Below are 9,282 nucleotides of genomic sequence, written 5' to 3'. Positions count from 1 at the left end.
CTACGAAAAAAATGGGTACGAAACAAAATTTGGGTACGAAAAAATTTGGGTACAAAAAACATTTCGGTACGAAAAAGATGGGTACGAACAATTTTTTGGGTACGAACAAATGTGGGTACGAAAACCATTTGGGAACCAAAAAAATGGGTACGAAAAAAAAATTGAGTAAGACAAAAATTGGGAACGGACACATTTGGTACGTAAAAATGGGTACGAAAAAAATTTGGGTACGAAAAAAATGGGTACGAAAAAAACTTTGGGTACGAACAAATTTGGGTACGAAAAACATTTGGGTATAAAAAAAATGGGTACGAAAAAAAATTGGGTACCAAAAAAATTTGGGTACAAAAAAAAATTGGGTACGAAAAAAAAATGGGTACGAAAAACATTTGGGTTCGAAAAAAAAGGGGACAAAAAAAGAATTGTGTACGAACAAATTAGGGTACAAAAAACATTTGGGTACGAACAAAATGGGTACGAAAAAAAAATGAGGGTACGAAAAAAAATTAAGGACTAAAAAATGGGTAAAAAAAAATAGGTACGAAAAAAATATGGTTACGAAATATGGGTACGAATTTGTTTCTATTTAAAATCAAATGATGACGTCAATATAGCACTCATTCCATAAAAACCAGGAGTCAATGACCCCTGGACTGAAATTTTGAGGAGTCAAATTGAAAAATTCTGGGGTCAATTTTGAAGTGCGTTAATTGTGTTTTTGTCTGTATTATTCAATTTTTTTAGATAAAAACATGCTCCAAGAGTTACACAATACAAATGTATCTAAAAAAGTTATACTGCGTTATTAAATAAAAATACCATGATACATAACACAGCATATTTTAATGAATTGGTACGCAAAGATAAGGACAAAATATCAATAATTTGTGCGAACAATATCGACTTTAAGTTTTTCAAAAACAAAACATGTTCATTTTACAACTTTTATTATTTCTATCACTATACTATGTTTATTTGTTAAAACAATAAATGCTCATTAAAATCTACTTCATCATAACACATTTAAGTAATTTAAGATATGTACCTGTAGCACCTTTTCATCACATATTTATCCTTGTTATATTATCATCATCCCTATGATAGCTTTTGTACAAAAACACAATCTAAATGCATGTATATCTATTGCTGTTTATCCGAATACTATACATGTCGGAAATATATACACTTAAGAATGCCTTACCAGTAGTAGTTTAACTTTAATAATCCAAAATTTCCTTGTTGTTATCTGGTTTAAGAAACCTTATTTAATGTTCGTTAAATCCAATTAATGCTATCTCCATCATTGAATCACCATTACTTGTAATTTGAATTGTTGTTGTTGTTTGAATCGCCATATTTTTAATTGAACGCGGGTTTAATGTTAATTTACAATACGTCCGCCAATTACAATGTCAAAGGTCAAGACGTTGCAATTTAATTCTACTCGGATAATTTATATCTAATTGAGAAAATGTGTTTTCTTAATGTCAGGGTTTTTTTTGGCCCGATTTTATAGCCGAAATTCGGCTATGTTCCCAATCCCAAAAAGGATACTTTTTTCCCAAAATGTGACAAAAAATTCCCAATTTCCAAAAAAAAAACAAAAAAAAACATGATTATAAAGAGTTATATCAAATTTAGTATTTCCCTAATCAGTGGACTGTTTGTTTGGAATAAAAAGGCTAATGAATTTTATTTTCCCAATTTCATGAAAATGCCGATAAAATTCCCAATTCCAAAGCCATGGGCTATCTTCCCAAAAAGTGGGAAAAAAACCCTGAATGTTTATGTGTAGTATTATGACTTGAGAGTATAAAAAACAACGCCCGGGGTAGACCTTTATTCCCTCGATTATAGACCGAGTTTCAAATACTGAAACATTAATTTTGATAAGGAGCACTGGCGGATATATTACCATGGAACTGGAGATGTTAACTGACTGACCCTCGGGTTAAATTTTTGATGCGTCAAAATGACACACGGCAGAAAAAAGGGTTGCGTCAAAAATGAGTCATTTTTAATTTGCTCGCGTCAAATCGCAGGATTCTGCTTCTATTGAAATCGCTGGTCCAATATTTGTTTTGAAGTTAAATATGCATACCGATGTTGATGAAGATTAGACTAACAGTGTAACTTCTGTGGTATAAACATGCTTTTTGTTTGTTTAATATATTAACCAATTTTGTTAGCTCAAATGACCCAGTGTCAAACTTGGCTGAGATTTAATTTATACAAATCTTCTGACCAAACTTCATTAAGATTTGCGCATAAATTTAAGAAAGCGAAACAGTTTTTCAAATTCAGCCAAGTCATCATTAGAACAAATGACCTGACCAAGTTTCTTGAAGGATGCACAGTAAATGTGATTTCTAGAGTGGTAACAAGATTTTACTATAGCCACTGGCCCATATAAAGAAAACTGCTATGCCCTCAACGGCCATGGTTTTAAACCGACAGAACATTTTTAACTATACCCAGAATTAATAAAACCTTATCAAACATTAGTAATTTGAATGACTATACATGTATTAAACACCCCAAAAAACTCATGAATGTAAAATCAAACCCCGTTGTTGTTTACTTTTCAACCCCAGTTTGTGAGAAATAAATGGGTTTCTAAAATTTATCGCATGGAAATGGTATATACAATACTAATAATTCAACTTGTCATAAAAAATTCGAGTGCACAATTATACTTACAGAGTAATCTGTCATATCTATTACCTGTCAATAATACCCGAAAGGGAAGTTAGACAGTATACAGTCTTGGCCAAACATGGCCGGACCGACGGCCTGTCTGTCAAATTTACAGGACTGATTGTCCGGTAAAAAAAACAAAAACAAATTCATAGGTTTGTATAGGTTTGTTTATGGCGTTGAATGTTTTCTGAGGTGCAAAAATAGCAATAGCGTCTTTATACACGTGCTTTTCCGTACCAACGCTCTTTGTGCTGACGGAATTTTCCGAGGGCACCTGATTGGTCTATTTATGTGCATCTTAAAATGCGGGTCAGGACGGTCCAAATCCATGACGGCCTAGTCGCTTGACAAGATAATCATAAATCTGATTATTACAATTTAATCAATTTGTGTGGTTTTAATAGCAATAGTAATGTATAATAATGATCATTGTCATTCAAACCGTTATTATCTTGGCTATCAATGTCCATGCGTGAAACAGGCCGGTTGTCATTTATCGAGGCCGTTGTAAGTTTAGGCTGTATTGACCAGACTAATACCTGACATGCGCGCTAAGCATAGCTTAGACTAAAGCCACACACTTTGAAATGAAATACATGTTAATCAATACATAAAGATGCAATTTGAAAGTGTGCAAAATTGTCATTAAATCTATAGCCTTACATGTGTATATTCTAATTGGCATAGATAAAATTAAATCTATAGCCTAGTTAGAAAATAATATATTATTGTTTAAATGGTACCGCTTTTAAACCGAAAGTAGGATTTGTAGACATATATGTCTATTTCGACAAATGCAATTATTTTTAAGTTTTAAAGCGCAAAAAAGACTGATTTCTACCTTGTAATCACCAGATATATTCTAAATGGCAAAGATAAAAATATGTTTATTATTTATACATAAATTTACTATGCCATGCAGTTAATTTTTAGGTGTGTGGCTTTAAGTCATTTACAAAGTTGAGCATATATAATCATTTTTCTACAAATAAATCATCCTCTGAAGCCCCCACTGAGATTCAAACTCAGACCTCTTTCCTCTGTGAAGGAAAGTATTCTATCTTGAAATACAAGGGCATGTAAGAGGAAAGTTAGCTATTTTAAATCTATCAACAAATAGATTTGAACAATATTTATATGTTATTAAAATATGCAAACATCCCATAAGTTTATTTTTCACATGACCTTCAAAACAGAACAGACATCTCTGAATCTGCAATACATTACATTCTTAAGTGTTAACAAGGTAAATGTTACGACTAACAACAGACGACACACAAAAGGCGATCACAAAATCCAGAGTTTAAAAGAATTTACGATACACGAGATACGTATTTCATACTTGACAAGAGCGAAGGAGTCATAAAAAAACTTAATTTATTATTAACAACCAATTACCTCAATTTTAACTTAAACCCAATGCTTTAAACAATAAAGTTACAATGATATGAACTTCCATTTTCTGTTCTTCCTTCCCTTTCTCAAATTTTATTTAAAATCACACTATTTTTTAATTATAAAAGTATAAAATGCTAACCATTCTGACGTTAAACACAATATAGGAAACCGTACAACCAACTTGTCGTCATTAAAGTCCAGAGTTTACATGAAATTATGTTACACGAGATATGTATTTCATACTACACTACGCGACCCGTTATTTTTTCCGCGATTCTCGCATCACCGCATGTACATGTAACATATATTATGTATACACTTACATTATACATTGCAATAATAAAGCTTTTGTTGTTGTTGTATACAATGGGCGTATTAGCTAAAATACTCCCGTTCCGACATGAATTTGATGAAGTAATGTCGGAAGCTTTAACGGCTCCAAATTAATATAACAGCGCAGAATGATCATGCAATAATTATTGAACATAACATGTAAACATTATTTAAATATATTCCAGGCCCAAATACACTACCACTTTTCAAATTCCATATTGTTGCCATATACATGTAGCACTGTCTAAATTGAAAGTTGCATAGTGTTTCGTCATTGGTCGGTTATAAATACCTTGTTTCTCTATACATGGTATTTGATTTAGACAAAACTAATAATTTGGTAATTTACGAGAAATATGATATAAGCTCTTTAAATACGCTCGTCCCGCATTATGCACTGTACTCTTTACACTTCTGAAAAATGGCGTAGTCATATGGTTCTGTTAATGAAATTCTCAGACATATTTACCGATATAAATGTGACGAATCACACGAAATCGCGGTGATTTTCCACTCAAAAAGCAAACTGTCCGCCTTGACTCCGCAAATTAGGCAACAATCACGGGTCTCGTAGTGTATACATTGTATATACAGAAGCGAAGGAGTCATAAAAAAACTAAATTTAGTATTAACAACACGCTTACATGTACATCAATTTTAACTTTAATCCTTTGCTCAAAACAATAAAGTTACAAAGATATGAACCTCCAATTTTGGTCATCCTTCTCTTTCTCAAAATTTATTAAAAACCACACTATTTTTTTTTAAATTTGTGTATCAAATGCTAACCATTCTTACCTAAAACATGATTAAGGAAACCGAAATCTTTACGCAGCGAGTTATTTATTCTTATGGAAGATTAAATTATGCATGACAAAAATACAATCGGAAATATTTTACAATCTTTTGATGCTTTAAAAAATATTTTACTGTTAAATAAAATAACACGTCTGATTTGTCGTCATTAAAATCCAGAGTTTTAATGAAATTACGTTACACAAGATACGCATTTCATACCATATTAGAGCAAAGGAGACATAAAGAACTAAATTTAGTATAAGCAACACGCTTACCTAAATTTAAACTTTAATCCAATTCTAAAAACAATAAAGTTGCAAGATACAGTAACATGCACGCACTTCCATTTTCTGTGATTTTTTTGCGTTCCATTTCTCAAAATTTATTTACAACCACACTAATTCTTAATTACATTTGTATACGATGCTTAACATAACAAAGCCGTAATCCTGTCGCTGTAAGTTATTTTATTCCTATGAAAATTTAAATTATGCATGGCAAACACAAAATCCAAAATAATTTTGGATTCTTTCTATGCTTTAAAACATATTTAACTGCACGACTGACTTGTAGTCATTAAAATCCAGAGTTTAAATGAAAATACGCCACACGAGATATAGCTGTATTTCATATCAATTCATGTGTGCTGAACAAAGGGGCAATTATACACTAGGCTTACAATGCTCAAACCAAAAGGTTCCAAATTGTTGCAAACAAATAAATTAAACATTCACATTTATCAATTATAATTACAAGCTATTTGTTTTTGTACTGCTATATATTGTGGTGTGGTCAACTTATGAGAGAATCAGGTGAACCACTGCCCTAATCAGAAATCAGTCTGAATTAATGTTACTCAGCTTTACATATTCTACTAATTATTAATTAAATAAAAAAATTAAATCTTGACAGAACCTTGTCAAGTTGACGATGCTTATAATTTGAGAAGTTAATGATTTATAATCATCGAGGGGGGTATTCCAGACGTAAAACATTGCATCATTACATGGAAAACAGCTGCACAACTGTATGCGAAAAGGTAAAACAGTAGGGTTATGGAGGTTTCGGTAAATGACAAGTTCGGTAAATTGATTTATAGAGTAAAAGCCGTGGAGGTTTCGGTAAATTGATTTTATAGAGGAGGTATACCTACAACGAGGTGTTAATGACACCTATTATCGGCTTACAATAACATTAGGGGCATTTATTTGCAAACTGTGGATTAATTTTGATGTACATTAATTGAGTTGTTTGGCACTATTTAAATTATCTGTTTAAATGTACGATGTTTGCAAAGTGTTATTATTAATTATCCAGGCTTGCAACATATTAATATTCTAATCGATGGAGGTAAATTATATATTAAGGTCATGATCGTTTTGTAATTTATATATGTTTTTAAACAATTAGTTGATAAAAACCTTAATTAAAGAGTATTAGTTAAAAAAAATATAATAATGTGGCTCTTACAAGAGGTGGCCTCCACAGGATGGCATAGACGCATCAACGCACGAGCGTGTTCAGCCAACCTTGGTCTTTACAAGTTGGCCAACCTTCTCAGAGAGGAATCTGAGACAGTTGATCTACATATACGGCTGGTGAGCCAGCACCTTCTCACGAAGATCAGACGGAAGAAGTATGTTACGATACACTGCAGACTACATCAAGCATGGGATGACTACGAAGAGGAGAAGCTGACAACCACTGAACTTCTGAGGATCATCAGCCTCATCAATGCCCTTGGACCATCCACAGCGGTCCACCACATGCTCGACGACGACGAGTCTTGAACGATGAACAACTGATATGGTTGAAATGTAACATTAAATTGAACAGTGTCGTACATGTATTTCATTTGTATTTGAAAATCTGAATGATAATAATGTGTCTTATTAATATTGTAGTGCGTCAAAAATGTATCTAATTAATATGTGATTACTCCCTCATTTTTTTTAAATGACATGAAATATTCAAATATATATATTGTATCCAAGGTTTAGTTGTTGCTTATTTATAATATATGGTAAATAAAACGGATTACAAAGTAAATCAGTTATTATTTTTTTATTGAACCGATTTGTTTAGGCAAAAAATGATATCAATTATTTTGGCCGTAAAACCCATTGTTCCAGTACAGTAGCCAGGTGAATTAATTTGATAATATAATGATCATCACGGCAGCTTGCTATTACACAGTGTATTCATTCGGCTGACGTTGTGTTAGATGTCATTTTTATCAGTTTTCAATTATGTGTATCTCTTCGCTTAACTCAACGTTCAATGACACGCGCACTTAACATAATTATAAAACATAACGCGTATCATTATATTACTTTTTATTAATTAAGTACACGTATTAAATTTTATATATTGTTTTTTCTTGTGTTTTTCTCAATCAGAAAGAAATAATAAAACATATAAATAAATATAAAATTCAACATGAAATCATTTTTATTAAATCATAAGAAACTTTTTAAAATAGCATTAAACTTAATTGAAGAGCTTACATTGATTCCGCCATAAATCATTATTTCTTATTACTATTATGTTACTATTATGTTATTTAAATAAAAGCACCAATTTAAAAAACAAACAACAGTATTGCGTTATTTAAATCGTAAAATTAACTAGAAATTTCCTAACAGAATTCGTTTTTCAGAGGTAGCTCATTCATTTCCCTTAATTCTTTACCTTAGGCATAGCATTAATTACTCAACTCAAAAGTAATCCACAGTTTGCAAATAAATGCCCCCAATGTTATTGTAAGCCGATAATAGGTGTCATTAACACCTCGTTGTAGGTATACTTCTTCTATAAAATCAATTTACCGAAACCTCCACGGCTTTTACTCTATAAATCAATTTACCGAACTTGTCATTTACCGAAACCTCCAGCACCCAAACAGTATATTCTATCGAGAACTAACTTGCATAGCAACGTCCGAAATGTGCAAACTCCGACATCTATTTCGATATTTATAAATTCAAGATGTAACGTTAACTTAACTGTTGTACAGAAATCAAACTATAAAACTTGTGTTTTGATAAAAAAAATAAGCAAAGCAAACCAAAAAAACTTACCCTTTTAACGGCAAAACAATTAATTTATCCAATATTCAACACATGTATTTCCATTCAAATTATGCCCTTGAACTTTAACGGTTGATTGCCGTTTCGTTCCACTATCAGTTCGTGCCACTTATATTTGTGTTGTTTATTTTTCAAGTTAAGTTTCGTAAGAAATAAATGTGTTTGAAAACTTTCTTGTATGGTAATGGTATATAAAATTCAACTCATCGGACAAATTCAAGAACACAATGACACTTACCAAGTTTTCTGAACAACCGTACACAGCGCAAAATGCGGGAGCCGCGTGATGTCTATTTCCATATCCACGGGTGTGTTTATGTCAAATGCTAGTGTTTTTCAATAGATCGTATACTTATCTAAAAAACGGCGAAGTAGCGTTCACTTTAATTATTTTGATGATGTTATTTTGTAAATACTTTCTCGCTTTCTTTTCGAACGCATTGGCAGCCATTTTGAATGTTGGTTGTATACTTCCGAAATTATGTGTTTTAATGACTCTCAAAAATGTTTTAAGTGCAGAAATTGTAGTTTTAAGTATCGATTTCTCGGATTTATTTTATATATTTTGTTCGCTTATTTGCGTTTAAATTTGATTGTTTGTTGTTTACTTGCGAACTATTTTTCATGTGTACGCTAGTGGATATGTAATCAGGTTACCATATTTACATCAATGAAATTTAACTGTTGTTTGTTTTTGTTTGTTTTGTTAATATTTTCTAAACGGGTTCAGCTATGTATGTTAAACACAATATCAACTTATTTATTAATTTGGGAATAAAATCGCAATATGTATTAATTAAAATCAAATTTGAAGTGTCTATCGCGTGAATTGCCTCCTTGGGTTGAATTGTGTTTGGGTTGCTATTAACGCTATTAACGCTTCCGGCGAGAACTCATTTTATAGCGATTGCGCAATAAAAAACACCACTTTTTCGTAAATTTATCAAAAACTGGACTTTTCCCA

The sequence above is a fragment of the Dreissena polymorpha genome, chromosome 1 (assembly GCF_020536995.1).
Source record: "Dreissena polymorpha isolate Duluth1 chromosome 1, UMN_Dpol_1.0, whole genome shotgun sequence".
Taxonomy (NCBI): Eukaryota; Metazoa; Mollusca; class Bivalvia; order Myida; family Dreissenidae; genus Dreissena; species Dreissena polymorpha.
Note: the sequence above shows the minus strand (reverse complement) of the source record.